The sequence below is a fragment of the Macaca nemestrina genome, chromosome 11 (assembly GCF_043159975.1).
Source record: "Macaca nemestrina isolate mMacNem1 chromosome 11, mMacNem.hap1, whole genome shotgun sequence".
In the NCBI taxonomy this organism is placed as follows: Eukaryota; Metazoa; Chordata; class Mammalia; order Primates; family Cercopithecidae; genus Macaca; species Macaca nemestrina.
Window position 1 is genome coordinate 38,653,386 of NC_092135.1, and position 16,665 is coordinate 38,670,050.

At 34.9% G+C, this 16,665-nt stretch overlaps 1 protein-coding gene across 4 annotated transcripts in view; it reads right to left on the bottom strand.

Moving 5' to 3' along the window:
• The window catches only part of LOC105492606 (LDL receptor related protein 1B), a 1,932,714-nt gene that overhangs the window by 598,633 nt on the left and 1,317,416 nt on the right, over nt 1-16,665 (bottom strand). The gene's annotated exons all lie outside the window — the stretch shown is intronic.

The window sequence follows — 16,665 nt, forward strand, 5'->3', positions numbered from 1 at the left end:
GTGAATTACAATATAAAAACAATTCCTCAAACTAGAAAGTCTAATGTATCAGTGGCATTGCCATTTCAAAGCAATTAAAGATCCAGAAGTAATTATTTGTGAGGCACAATTGGCTGAGAGGTGAAATTGGTTCTTGCACACTCCTGGCTGCTTAGAAAAGTCAACTGTTGTGTCCTAACTGGGTTCACATTTCTTAGGAGTAAGCTAGTTCTGTTTCCTTTCCCACATTCTATGCTTCAAAAGTATCCGTTTTATTCTCTGATCTTTGCTGAGGTCAGGTAATTGCTCTATGAAATCAGCCCCTCTGGGCACAGCATAATGGTTAAGATTTAATATGGTTTTGGAAGCAAATAAACTTGGATTTGAATCCCAGCTTTCATCGTGGACTACCTTCTTTCAACAAGACTCAGTTTCTGAATCTATAAAGGAGAAAAAGAACTTCTTCCAGAAATAATTGTTATCAGATGATAAATGCAAAGCATTTTGAAAGTGGCTGACATATTGCAAGTGCTTAAAAATTAGTCACTATAATTTTATATTATTTTTGTTGCCAGAGTGATCATGGTTCTATCATATGAAATATCTCGATAAGTGCCTGCAGACACAAAGGTGTGGCCTCATGATGAGAATACAGGTACTATAAAGGGTATTAGGTAATAATTGCTATGAGCTAATTAATGCTTCTCCATTTTTACAAGGCAGAATGTAGTGTTTTCTCCTCACATTCTGGAAAAAAAATTAAAATGTATAATCTGACAACAATATGCATGAGAAGAAATTCAATTGAACAGTGGCTCTTCTTTTCTTAATTGTTTAATTTTCTTCACGGAAATTTAAGGAATACTGTAGGCAGTTTGTGCCAGAGCTCACACAGACTCATCATTAAATAATAATTACAATAATTGCTTGCAATAAGTAAATGAAATTACAATGAGTAAATAATGCAGTGATTAATGCCCTTATGTATTTGAGCATTTCATGGTGTGATGATCATGTACGCCAGCAACAACAGGTTTGTATTTATTTTTTCACACATTCATATATCCATTCACAGTACTGTAAAATTCCATTTTAGAAATTACTCAGTGGAATAGTTCTGAAGGAATCTTTTAAAGTGGTATCACCATGACATGGACTCCTTAGAATATTTCAAATATCCTATGTCAAGTGTTTCTTTGTGAAACAACTTTGATTCTATATTAAATAGTAGTTTAAGATTATATATAAAACACAGAAATATTTTATCCAATTATTTGCATAGCAGTGTTAAATTATTCAGAAAGACAGAAAAAATAATAAAATATTAGTCTTAGCAAACTACTACAGGAACAGAAAACCAAATAACACATGTTCTCACTTATAAGTGAAAGCTGAATGATGCGAACTCATGAACACAAAGAAGGGAACAACAGACACTGGGGTCTGCCTGACAGTGCAAGGTGGGAAGAGGGAGGGAGAGGAGCAGAAAAACAGAGCTATTGAGTACTAGGTTTCATACCTGGGTGAAACAATCTGAACAACATACCCCAATGACACGAGTTTACCTACATAACAAACCTTCACATGTACCTTCGAACCTAAAACAAAAGTTTTAAAAAATAGCAAACGGAGGCCTGGTGCGTTGGCTCAAGCCTGTAATCCCAGCACTTTGGGAGGCCAAGGCGAGGGGATAATGAGGTCAGAGATCGAGACCATCCTGGGCTAATGCAGCGAAACCCCACCTCTACTAAAAATACAAAAAAAAATAGCCGGGCGTGGTGGTGGGCGCCTGTAGTCCCATCTACTGGTGAGGCTGAGGCAGGAAAATGGTGTGAACCCGGGAGGCGGAGCTTGCAGTGAGTTGAGATGGTGCTACTGCACTCCAGCCCGGGAGACAGAGCAAGACTCTGTCTCAAAAAAAGAAAAAAAAAAGCAAAAGGAATTTTAAATTAAAAAAAAAAAAAAAAAGGAAACACAATAATCTGAAATTCTTTAGTATTTTCTCTTAATTAGTAAGAAATATAAGCTATTAAATGTATTTTAAGAAAATCATTGAGGCATGCACAGTGAAAATACTCTAACTTAAAAAAAATTACTATGCACTGTACTTTTAATCTGGTTTAATCATATGAGGCCTTTTGGGATAGATCAAAAATTACAATTAATAGGTTTGAAATAAATGAGGGATTACTGTAAAAATTTTTTGATTTCATCTTTATTCCCTGTGCTAAGAAGATTCATCAATAAGTAGATAACATGGCTATATTTATTTTTGTCTGTTCTTTAATTTTATGAGAAATCTGTCATTGAGGTGCTAATGAGAGTCCAAAGGGCACAGCGTGAGAGAGGGGAAGCTAGAGAAACAGCAAGAGGAATAAGTGGAGAAGAAAATTGAGAAGTATAACATTTCCAACTTTTTCTTCCTAGCTAGTCATATACTTATATAGCAACCCAGGTTCTTATACATAATATTTGTATATCATATTTTGAGAAAATAATGGTATAAATGTAAATCTGAGAGCACTTTAATTTTTTTTACTCCTTGGATACATCAAATGAAATGCAACATGAATTCATACCTAGGTCACCAAGTATGCACTTCCAGTGGAAATATTCTTTCTAAATATCACATATTCACAAATTAATCTTACTCTACTGAGACATATCAATAAATATTAGGTTTAGTCAATCTTGTAGAGACTCTTGCTATGGGATAAGAAACAGTATTCACTTCATTCAACAAATATTTATTGAAAATCGACTTATGTGCCAAAATTGTGCTATAAATTGAGAATATAATGGTAAATAAAGCAGATATGGTCCCTACCTTTATAGTGCTTCCCTTTTAGCTGATGAGGCAGTAGAGATAATCATATATTCAACAGACAAATTAAAAATGTAAATGATAACAGAGTTAAAAAGTAAAATACAGTCCTAAAAGTGTCTGTTTTAGAAGACTTCAACCTGGTCACAGAGGCCAGGGAAGGATTCTTGGAAAATAACACTTGGCTTTTAGATAAGAGTGAGTGAACTAAACTAAGAGGAGACAGGAGAAATTTCTGGGCAAATAAATAACTTGTTAAAATGTAATATTAGTGAAAAGAGTAAAAATTGGGAGAATATCAAAGAAGGGAAATTAGGCTGGAGTGGGAAGTTTTGGTCACACTGCACTTCCGTTTAGTTTCTAAACTCCATAAGGAAACTGTTCATATCACTTTTGTTCATGTTGTCTCCCAGTAACTGACACATTATAGGAACTACTTTTTTTTTTAGTCTTTTTCTTCAAGACTCCCACATGCATGCAAACCAACATGTGGATCTTTACCATGTTCCTTATGTTTTGTTTTGTTTTTTCTCATCGGGATGTAAACATTGCAAAGCCAGTATTACATAAAGTCCTCTGTATCATCCACAGTGCCCAACATAACACATTTAACACATTAAGATAGTAGCTGTGTATAATATTAGTAGTAACATAATAATTCATGTATTTTGAATAATTTAGATTTTAAAAAGAAGGATCAATTGTGGAATTTTTTTTTCCTTTAATAGAGCCGTTATTTAGATTTTAGGTAAACAATTATGGAAATCAATGTTTGCACCAACATATACACAACTACTACACTTGCAAGGATATACATCAGTAGATAAACTACAGAAAAGTTTGTGTTTAAAACGTATGATGATTACTTTTATGTGTCAATATGGCTAGGCTGTGATACCCAGTTATTCAATCAAACACTATCCTCAGTGTTGCCGTGGAAGTATTTTGTGGATGTGATAACCATCTGCAATCAGTTGACTTTAAGTAAGGGAGATTATTCTCAAAAATCTGGATGGTCCTGACCTGATTCAATCAGTTGAAAGGCCTTATGAACAGAATTGAGGTTTTCCTGATAAACTAACTCATTTTGTGGTCTTCAGCTTCAGCTCCTGCCTGAGAGTGTCAAGCATGTCTTCAGTGACAGCCTGTCCAAGGATTTCAGATTTGCCTAGCCAGTTTTCAGGATCTCATAAGTCAACATTTTGCAGCAAATAACATATATGTAGGTATACATATACAGCAGGTCCTTGAATAACATTTTGGTATAACATTGACAAGGAAAAAAAAAATTATCCCCATCTGGGTTCACTGTCTGTATGGAGTTTGCCTGTTCTCACCATATCTGTGTGGGTTTTCTCTGAGTGCTCTGGTTTCATTCCGCATCTTAAAAATGTGCATGTTAGGTTAATTGACATGTTTAAATTGTCCCAGTCGAAGAGACTGACATCATCAAAATTGCAGAAGAGAAGCCAGATGGTTTCACTGTCCCCAACAGAAAACCAAAAATAATTATCCAGTGCCAAGATGATCACCAGCAATATTCAGGAACTGAAATCTGAGGCTGCGATGATCCCTGAAGCCACAGAGAGTGAAAAACTCTGAGCAGACAGTAAGAGAAATAAATGGGCCTTTCTATTCATAATGCCCCTCCCCCAATCTGCCAAGCACCATGCATGAATGATTCCTCCTAGACTCATGGTTTTTCTACACTGGAAAAAATGAGATCAAGGCAGAGCCTGCTTCCTCAACATCTTGGATCCCCTTTTAAGAAAACTATTACTGTCTGGACCCATAGGAAGAATCATGAGGGTCTGCAGGGAGAAAACCCCTGAGGGCAGCTAGAGACACAGAGGGGAGGTGGGATTAGAAATCCCAGACTGTGAAATACTGTTCTTTATCTCAGCCAAGGGGACACCAAATAAAAGTAGCTATTCAGTAGCAACACACTGTAGGAGGCAATCTCAATGAGCATTCTGAGCCTGAAGCCCCAACCAGTCTCCTACAGAGCCAAGGTATCCTCCTTAGGTATCCCACTCCAATTCAGGACCAGAAGTGTTCTGAATACTTGTGAGAGTCAAGGCAAATTTGGGATTAAGATACCATCTAATGCCGAAAAAATAATAATAATAGAAAAAAAAAGCCATCAATCTAGGATTAAGTGGATTTACAAGTGACTGCAAAGAAACTCTAAGCAAACATACCCTAGAAAACCAACACAAGCCAGATACAAGTAAAAGGCCTTCAATAAAAAGCTATAGACATATATCCATAAGAAACAACAGAAAACAGGGAACCAAGACCTCCTCAAATGAACAAAACAAAGAGCCAGTGACTAACCCTAATGAGACAGCAATTTGTGAGCTCTCAGATTAAGAATTCAAAATGGTAGTTCTGAAGAAACTCACTGAAAGGTTACGGACAAAGCAAGGATCCTAAAAGCATCAAGAGATAAGAAGCAAATAACACATAAAGGAGTTCCAATTCACTTGGCAATAGACTTCTCAATGAAACCATGTAGGCCTGGAGAGAGTGGGGTGACATATTTAAATTGCTGAAAGAAAAAAGCTGCTGCGCAAGAATATTGTACCCAGAAAGCTTTCCTTCAAACATGAAAGATACATACAGTCTTTCCCACACAAACAAAAGCTGAGGGAACTCACAATCACTAGATCCATCTTACAAAAAAAAAAAAAAAAAAAAAAAAATTCTAAAGGGAATTCTTCTATATGCAAACAAACAAACAAACAAAAAATTAAAAAGATACTAATGTGCAAAAAGAAAACATTTCAAGGTCTAAAACTCATTGATGAAAGTAAGCATAAAGACAAATTCATAATACTCTAAAAACAAGTAACAAAATGGCAGTAATAAGTCCTTACTTATCAAACACAATATCAAATGTAAATGGATTAAATTCTCCAATTTTTAAAAGACACAAAGCAACTGAATTTTTTTTTATTCAGGCTTTTTTTACTTAGGCTATACGCTACCTGTAAGAAACTCATTTCACCTATAAAAAGACACACATAGGCTGAAAGTGAAGAGATGGAAAAAGATAGCCCATGTAAATAAAAATCAAAAGCAGAGCAAGAATAACTATTCTTATATTAGATAAAACAGACTAAGTCAAACTTAAAAAGAGACAAAGAAGGTCAATATATAATAAAAAAGAAGTCAATTCAGTAGTAGGATATAATAATTCTAAATATATATATGTCTCCAACACCAAGGTAACCAAATATAAAAACCAAACATTAATAAATCTAAAGGGAGAGAGAGACTGTAACACAATAATAGTGGAGGAATTTAACACCTCACTCTCAGTAATTGACAGAACATTGAGACAGAAAATCAACCAAGAAACAGTGGCTTTAAACTATACTCTAGACTAAATGAATCAAACTGACATTTACAGAGTATTTTCTCCAACAGTTACAGAACATACATTCGTCTCATCAGCACATGCAACATTTTCTAGAATAGACTCTATGTAAGGCCACATAAGTCTAAAATAAGTCTCAACAAATTCAAAAAAGTCAAAATTGTATCAAGTATCTCTCTGACCACAATGGGATAAAACTAGAATTCAATAATAAGAGAAATTTTAGAAACAATACAAACACATGACAATTAAACAACATGCTCCTGAATAATCAATGGGTCAATGAAGAAATGAAGAAGGAAATTTTATAAAATTAATGAAACAAATAAAATTAGAACATAACATACCAAAACTATGCTATAAAGCAAAAGCAGGGAAGTTTACAGCAATGAACACCTACATCAAAAAGTTAAAAGGTTTCAAATGAACATCTCAATGATGCACCTCAAGGAACTAGTCAAGCAAGAATAAACCAATCCCAAAACTAGTAGAAAAAAAATGATAAAGATCAGAACAGAAATAAATACAATTGAGACAAAAAAATACAAAAGATAAATGACATGAAAAGCTGTTTTTTAAAAGACAAAATTGACAAACCTTTAGCTAGACTAAGGAAAATAAATAAAAGACAAATAAAATCAGAAACCAAAGAAGGAGACGTAATAGCTGATAGCACATAAATACAAATAATCATTAGGGACTATTATGAACAACTAAACACTAACAAATTGGAAAACCTAGAATCAATGGATAAATTTCTGAACACATACAACCTACAAAGACTGAACCATGAAGAAATAGAAAAAAAAACAGACCAGTAATGAGTAATGAGATTAAATGAGAATTAAAAAATACTCCATCAAACAACAACAACAACAACAACAACAACAACAAAAAAACCCAGGACCTTCCTGATGACTTCACTAGTAAATTACACCACACATTTAAATAAGAACTAATGACAATTGTACTCAAAGTATTTTAAAAAATTGAAGTGGAGGGAATGCTTCCCAACTTATTCTAAGAGGCCAGCATTTCCCTGATGTTAAAACCAGACAAAGACATGATAAAAACTAGGAAAACTATATCCCTAATAAACATAGATGCAAAAATCTTCAACCAAATACTAGCAAACCAAATTCAACAATATATTGAAAAGATTATTCACCACAATCAAGTGGGAATTATTCCAATGATACAAGCATGGTTCAACCTAGGCAAATTAACAAATATGATAAATCACATTAACTGAATGAAGGACAAAAGACATATAATCATTTCCTTAGATGAAAACACATTTAAAAAAATCCAATATCCCTTTACAAAAAATACTTCTCAGCAAACTGAGTATAGAAGCATCAGTCCTCAAAACAATGAAGGCCATATATAATAAATCCAAAGCTAAGTTCATATTGAGTGGAGAAAAAATGAGAGTTTTTCCTCTAAGTTCTAGAACAAGACAAGGATGCTTCTATTACTACTTATTTTCAACATAGTACTGGACGTTCTAGCAAACTAGGAAGGAAGAAGTCAACTTATTTTTGTTTTAAAAGGCATGGATATTATAATTAGGAAAACTTAAAGTCCCCACCAAAAATCTATTAGAACTGATAAACAAATTCAATAATGTTGCAGGATTTATCATACAATAATCAGTGGCATTTATATAAGTCAACAGTGAGCAAACTGAAAAAGAAATTAAGAAACAATCCTATATGCAATTGCTACATAAAATATAAAATGCCTAGAAGTAAATTTAACCAAAGAAATAAAAGATCTCTAAAAAGAAAACAATAAACTGCTGATGAAAGAAATTGAAGAACACACACAAATAAGTGAAGATATTCCATGCTCATGGAGTGGAAGAATTAGAATTAATATTAGTAAAATGTCAACACTACCCAAAGCTACCCACAGATTATATGCAATCTCTTTCAAGATACCAATGACGTTGTAGAGCCACAAAAGACCCCAAATAGCCAAAGCAATCCTAAGCAAATAAATAAATAAAGCTGGAGGCATCACATTACTTGACCTCAAAATGTACTACAAAGACATAGTAAACAAAACGGCATGGTGCTGACATAAAAACAAACATAGAGAACAATGGAACACACTAGAGAACTCAGAAATAAATCCATACACTTACAGCCAATACATTTTTGACAAAGGCATCATGAACATACATTGTAGAAAAGACAATCTCTTCAACAAATGGTTCTGGGAAAACTAGATATCCCTATGCAGAAGAATGAGACTAGACTCCTATCTCTTGCCATATACAAAAGTCAAATCAAAATGGATTAAAGCTTAAATCTAAGATGTAAAACTATTAAATGACTGAAAGAAAACATTTGGGGAACACTTTAGGACACAGGTCGGGGCAATGATTCCTTGGCTAAGCTTTCAAAAACACAGCTTACAAAAACAAAACAAAAAAGCATTCTGTTTTGAAACAAAATGTTTCAAAAACATTTTCAAAAAGCAAAAATAGCAAATGGGATTACATGAAAGAAAAAGGTTTCTGCACAGCAAAGGAAACAATCAACAAGGAGAAGAGCAAATCTACAGAATGGAAGAAAATATTTACAAACTATCCATTTGACAAGATATCGATAACCAAAATACATACAGAATTCTATTCAATAGCAAAATAACTAATGTGATTTTAAAATGGGCCAAAGATCTGAATAGGCATGTCTCAAAAAAAGACACACAATTGGCCAACAGTTATATGAAAAAATGTTTAACATCACTAACCATCAGGGTAATGTCACTCAAAATTACAATGGGATATCACCTCACCCCAGTTGGAACGGTTACTATCAAAAAGACAAGAAATAACAGTAGCTAGTGAGGAGGTGAAGAAATGACAATACTCCTACGTTGTTGGTGGAAATGTAATTTTTTTTTTTTTTTTTTTTTTTTTTTTTTTTTTTTTTTGAGACGGAGTCTTGCTTTGTCGCCCAGGCTGGAGTGCAGTGGCGCGATCTCCGCTCACTGCAAGCTCCGACCCCCCGGGTTCACGCCATTCTCCTGCTTCAGCCTCCCGAGTAGCTGGGACTACAGGCGCCCGCCACCTCGCCCGGCTAGTTTTTTTTTTTGTATTTTTTAGTAGAGACGGGGTTTCACCGTGTTAGCCAGGATGGTCTCGATCTCCTGGCCTCGTGATCCGCCCGCCTCGGCCTCCCAAAGTGCTGGGATTACAGGCTTGAGCCACCGCGCCCGGCCGGTGGGAATGTAATTTAATACAGTTGACCCTCAATCAACAATGGTTTGAACTGCATAGGTTCACTTACATGTGATTTTTTTTTTTTTTCCCAAACAAGGACAGATTGAAAATATAGGATATTCACAAGATGCAAAATCCACATGTTTGGAGGGCCAACTTTTTGTGTACACACTCCTGCAGGGCCGACTCCACAACCTCAGTTGTGTGGATTTTGGTATACATGGATGGTCCTGGAACCAACCCCCCATGTATACTGAGGGACTGTACAGCCACTGTGGAAAACAGTATGAGGATTCTTCAAAAGACTAAAAATAGAGCTAACATGTGATCCAGCAATCTCACTGCTAAGTATATATTCAAAAGTAAGAAATTTAACATATAAAGAGATAACTGCACTAGCATGTCTATTGCAACACTATTTATAATAATCATAAGTATCTATCATTAGCTGGATAAACAAAATGAGGTACATATACATGATGGAATATTATTCAGCCATAAAAAAGTATGAAATTCTGTCATTGCAACATGCATGGAGCACCAGGTCATTATGTTAAGAGAAATTGGTGAGGCACAGAAAGACAAATACCACATGTTCTCCCACATACATGGAAGCTAAAAAAGTAGATCTCTCGTGCGTGGAGAGTTGATTGATGGTTACAAGAGGCTGGAGAAGGTACAGAGGAGTAGGGGGATAAAGAAAGTTTGGACAATCAGTAGAAAACTACAGTTAGAAAGAGTAAAATCCAGTGTTTGATAGTAGAGTGACTGTGGTTAACAATAATGTATTGTCTAGTTCAAAATAGCTAGAAGAAATGTGTGCAATGTAAAGAAAAGTTAGAGATTTGAGGTAATGGATATCTCAATTTTCTTGATTTAATCTTTACATATTATATGCATGTATCAAAATATCACATGCATTCCACACTATACATTATCATTATGTATCATTTAGAAAAAGATTGTCCCAATATAAGTGAGGGTGTGTGTGTGCATGAGTGTGCCCTGTGATGAAATAGTGTCCTTTCCAGGGTTGGTTCCCACCTTGTACTCTGAGCTGTCAGGATAGGCTTCAGTAATCCTGTGACCTTATAGAGAATTAATGAATGAATAAATGCAAATTATTGTCAAATAAAAATTTGTCAAGTACATAATAATCACACAAATCCACAACAATAAATGATGTGGCATGAAAGTACTCAGCAGGTCAGCCATATTTGTTATTGTTTGGTTTTAAGCTATGTGGCAGTAGGAGGTATTCTTTTCCACTGTCACTTGGCAAACATTTGTTTCTTGGTTTAGCCCACCACAACTATGACCGCCATCACTCAGTGATTCACCAAAAATTGGTTAAAATCTTACGTTTTTATTATTAGTCTTTCTTAAATGTATGTATGCGTCACATTTATTTCAATGCTTAATATTACAAGTGTTTTGGGTCTTTATTTAGAAATGTATTAATGTTTTTCTTTCCAGATACATGCTATAGAAACAGCTCTTGTTTATACTAATGATCCTATGGTGAAATTGTTTTCTTTATAGGTCTTTGGCTTTAAAGTCACAGTTTCCAAGAACATGTTGATGATGTTAAGTGGTTACTTACTGTATATACAAATATACACACCCATAATTGGCTTTCTTTCTCTGGTAACACTGTGACTATTGTGGGTAAGTTTTTCAGAGTCAGCTGCTGAATGAACACATTAGTGTACAAATTTTTTATAAAGGTTATGTTTAATGTGTTTTAAAGGGGTTAAAAAAATCCCTGAAACAAAGGCTTAATTTTATAAATGAGAATCAAAACCATAAGCACAGCTTATTGTCTACACTAACTTGGCTTTACTATTTTACTGTTTTCAATAACATAACATTACTAGCCCAATAAATTATCTCCCAGGAAGATAAAAGTTGCAGATAATGTTGTTGATTTCAAGATCTTCCTGAAAGACTCATCAACTCTTCAGCAAGAAAAGCGTCAAACAACATTTTGTAACTTAAGGAACTTCAAACCGCTTCCCCTCAAAATCTTTTTGCTGTTCTAACCAGTCTGAAATTTTTATATAATGATCCTTACTCAATCCTAACCACACCTTCATTTGAAAGACCTACCTTAAACCAGACTTCAAAATCTCAATTACGATTTGTTTTGTTTTTGTTTTTGTTTTTTTTTTTGAGACGGAGTCTCTCACTCTGTCATCAGGCTGGAGTACAGTGGCGCTATCTCGGCTCACTGCAACCTCCACCTGCTGAGTTCAAGCGATTCTCCTGCCTCAACCTCTCGAGTAGCTGGGACTACAGACGTGTGCCAACTGCCCAACTAATTTTTGTATTTTTAGTAGAAACAGGGTTTCACCATTTTGGCCAGGACGGACTAGATTTCTTGACCTCGTGATCCGCCCGCCTTGGCCTCCCAAAGTGCTGGGATTACAGGCGTGAGCCCCCACGCCCAGCTATAAATCTAAATTACAATTTCAACTTTGCCCTTTCCTCTCTTAGATATTACTGAGACTTGGCCAGTTAGTGTTCTCCTTTACCATTGTGAAGAAGAAAGTCAGCTGTGTCTAAACAACGGGTCGTTTTGGTAACACTTGGAGGAGCCAAATTCAACAGAGGAAAGAAGATGAAACTAAACTCATGAACTCACTATCCAGAATTGAACACTACTAACATTTCATTATACTCAATTTGAATACATTTATTAAATGTAAACTAAATTTAACTAATACTGTTAAAATTACCTTTGATAAAGAAGAAAGTTCTCTGTCAGATGTTATCATTGACTCTTCCATAAGTCAACAGCTATTATAAAATTGGTGTGTATATTTCCAGTTCACTTTTTTCTATAGTTTTTAAATAAGTATATCTGGGAGCAATGTATATTAATATTTTGTATTTCACTTTGAAATTATACAAATGGTATCATGCGATAAGTATGTAAGTAACATTCTGCTAATAACTTTTCTCAATGGTTTTGAAATGTATGTGAAGGAAATGAAAATATGCCACCCCAAAATATATTTCTTTGGTCTATTTTAAGATGACTACTCAGAGGGGCTGCAGACACAGGAATAGTTCTGAAAAGCTGTCCTTAGTAGGGAAGACTTGCATCTGTTGAGAAAATCTACTGAAACACAGATGTAAGAGCTTTATCTGAGGCCTTCTTATCTACATTATCTGGAAGTAGGAAAAATTTAACTCACAGGAAAAGGAAACTAAAGGTCTGACATTATTACAGGTCTGACAAGGAAACTTTTATCACAGGCTCCCATCTATTCTTTTTGAGGGCTGCCATCTGTGAGGCTTCACCTGCATAAAGAGAACCTTTGCTGGTCACGCCTTTTCTCCCTTTTCCTTCCCATAACCTGCTGCCATGCTCCAAGTCACTATTCCTTTCCATACAGTATAAAAACTTCAGTCACATTGCTCTTTTTATTTTATTTTTATTTATTTATTTATTTTGAGATGAAGTTTCGCTCTTGTTGCCCAGGCCAGAGTGCAATGGCACGATCTTGGCTCACTGCAACCACATGCCACCACACCTGGCTAATTTTTTGTATTTTTCAGTAGAGACAGGTTTTCACCATGTTGGCAAGGCTGGTCTCAAACTCCTGACTCCAGGTGATCCACCTGCCTCAGCCTCCCAAAGTGCTGGGATTACAGGTGTGAGCCACCACACCTGGCCACATGCCTGTTTTTAGAGTTTTATATTTGCAGGACTCCCGTGTCCATGTGCACGTTAATACATTTGTATGCCTTTTTTTTTCCTGTTAATCTGCCTATTGTTAATTTATTTCAGCAGACTTAGACTCAAACCTTCAAAGGGAAAGTCTGAACTTCCCTACATATATATGTATGTAAGTAGACACACACACATCTGTATGTACATATCATACTTTAGTAATGAAAATGCTGCATTTACTCATTCATTTTAATGAAGATGTAGTCTCTTTTAAATTTTTAAATATTATTTAATGTACTTTCTTGAATACATATATAAGAACTCTCTAGAATACTTAAGTATGAAATAACTAGAACATGAGATACTGCATATGAGCCTTTAATTCTAAAAATAACCACATAAGTTAGATAATATTATCTCCATTGTATAGATATGCAACTGAGCCTTAGAAAAGGTAAGACTTGTTTAAAGTCACAGAGTTAATACGCATCAAAGCAGTGATTCATATTCAGATGTGTTTGGTTCCTCAAATAACAGTTTTTTTCCCCAACCATGTTGTCCCTGAAATATGACAAAAAGAATGTTTTACGTATATGTGAAAATTGCTATACATTGTCCCTAATTTCTGGATTTCTTAATTTTCTTTTTCTTCTTGTACTTAGACTTTGAACAATTTAATTCACTTAATTTGGATTGGCAAATCCAAATGGTGAATGTTACCAAAGGAGATGTTAAGTGATCTACAAACATTGCTCATGGTAGGGAGATGGGAGAGAATAGAGGTAGGAGAGACTTCGTCTGCTCACTTTCTTCTTGTGGGTATCTAAAATAAGGATTTCTGGGGCAGAGAGGGATGTGACAGTATATAGCGGCTGGGGAATTGCTGTAGAGCATTCAGATTTTGGAAGTATTTAAAAAGTTAAAAAAAAAAAAGAGTATTGCATTTATACATGGACAACACAGCTTTTCATTAAGCACTGGGGAGACTATCAATCTGGGCACCTGCTTAACAGGAATAGCAAGCTAAAGTGGAAAGTTACCAGAAGGCGCTTAACCTTAAACTTGTTTGCCTCTTAGCCCGAGCAGCAAAGCAGTACTGAGTTAAATCCCCACATTTACGTAAACATTTGCTCATTTCAGAGGCCCACTTGGTTACGTATATTTCCTCTACTACATTTCTATGGAATCTATACTGTTTATTCTTCAGTAAACTCACTTAGAGTCTTAATACTACAGACAATCAAATAATTTGAATTCCAGTCTGTTGGACCTAATGTAAACACTCCCGCTATTACCGACAGTTTCTATTATTAAGGGCCAGATGTTTTGCCTCATAAATTTTTCTCATTCAGTTCTCATGAGAACCTTATAAAAAAAGACATTTTGTCTTGATTATATGAATAGGGAAACCAAGCACACCAAGCTAACAGTAACTTGCTCAAGGGCAATGAGTTAAATTTACTTAATGGAATCTAAAATAATTTAGGTTCCTGTGCCCCTTCAGGAAAAGGACAGTGTCAAATTTTTATCAACAGGCCTAGTGCAAAATCCAATACTCAATAAAAATCCGTTTATTGAATAAATGAATGTTTGACTCACAGCCATATTCAATACTGATGTAAGGTATAGTCAATTATGCTAAAATAATATGTCTTGTACAAATAAAAACTTTTAAAAAGTGTCATTTTGAAAATCTATTTTTTTAAATTTTCAAATATAATCACTGACATAAAGTAGACATATGTATTATTGAAAGCTGAATCATCATCCTTATGCAGTTAAAAATATCACTTGGTGAACAACATCTGAGGGACCAGCTATAAATTGTGAATTGGTAACACAAATACCTCTCTTATAAACTTTGTTTATTTAAAATTATAGGCCGGGCGCGGTGGCTCAAGCCTGTAATCCCAGCACTTTGGGAGGCCGAGACGGGCGGATCACGAGGTCAGGAGATCGAGACCATCCTGGCTAACACGGTGAAACCCCGTCTCTACTAAAAAATACAAAAAAACTAGCCGGGCGTGGTGGCGGACGCCTGTAGTCCCAGCTACTCGGGAGGCTGAGGCAGGAGAATGGCGGGAACCCGGGAGGCGGAGCTTGCAGTGAGCCGAGATCGGGCCACTGCACTCCAGTATGGGCAAGAGTGCCAGACTCCGCCTCAAAAAAAAAAAAAAAATAAAATAAAATAAAATAAAATAAAATTATAAGCTGTTAGTCCTTTTATTAAAAAAAAAAATTGAGTAGGAAACTGGATATTTAGTTTTAGAAAAGACAAGGTTTTCACCATTATAGAAATAAGCATATACATTAACATTTTGGTATAAACTATGATTACCATATTACAATGTAAGGGCTCGATTTGGTTATGCTATTTCTATCACACTCGTTTTTCAACATTGCATATTCTGAACAGTTCCAGATAAGGACCAGCTGAATTGCCTTAGTTCAAATTGAGTCCTTTGTATGGGCCCTAATCTTGTAGAGACCCTTGTTTCTTTAGTTCTATCATCTCCCACATAGAAGCATTAGTGTTTCAATTTGCCTTTAATTTCTAATACAACCCTGACTTTCAATTATGTAAAAATCTTAGAACAAACTGGCTAAAGAGCTGTTAACAGTATCATTTTATGTCAGAGGTTTATTCTATAGACCACATGAAAAGAATAATTTATTGCAAATCTTAGTGATACTACACCTTTATTGAATCATGACTATGAAAAATGTGCCCTAAATTTCTAAAACTAAGTTTCTAAATTTCTAAAACTAAGAAAAAATTGACAAGCTTCATGATATATTGATTGTTTTCCCAGATTCGAAAAATACATAGTATTCAACTGAAACAAAATAATGAATTTTCTGTTGGATATTCCACCATTTGCATCTTTATTATAATAATATCACAATTGGGGCTTACTAATATTTTAAAAGGTATTTGGAAATGACAAATAGGCCCTGTAACAATATTTGCTTCTCAAAGGTGTGCAAGAAAACATGAGGAAAAAGTGATTAAGGTTCAAAACAGTATTATAGATATCTACATGCAAATGGGTAAAATATTATATTCTAAGAGAATGTTTATACTTAATATTTTCAAAGATATTTCTTGGGAACAAGTCAAAGCTCTCTGTCAGTGCCATCATGTTATATCTGATTATTTGCAATGGTTGGCAAAGGTAGAATAAGAAACTAAATTAACACACTGCAGAGTAAATAAAGACTAAATACTAAATATCAAAACCCAAAACCTTGTAATTATCAATAATGACACAATAATGATGATCAGGAAAAGACTCAGTAGTTATACTGCCACTGTAGTATTGTATCAGATATTTCACCAGTAAAAATATTTATTAATTACATTAATGTAACTTATTTAATACATTGCAAAAATTATGTTAAAAAAATTAATCTTCCTGTTCAGATAATGTTTCCTCCTCGCCTAATGTGATGGTTAATATTGAGTGTCAACTTGTTTGGATTGCAGAATGCAAAGTATTGTTCCTGGGTGTGTCTGTGAAGCTGTTGCCAAAGGAGATTAACATTTGAGTCCGTGGACTGGAAGAAGC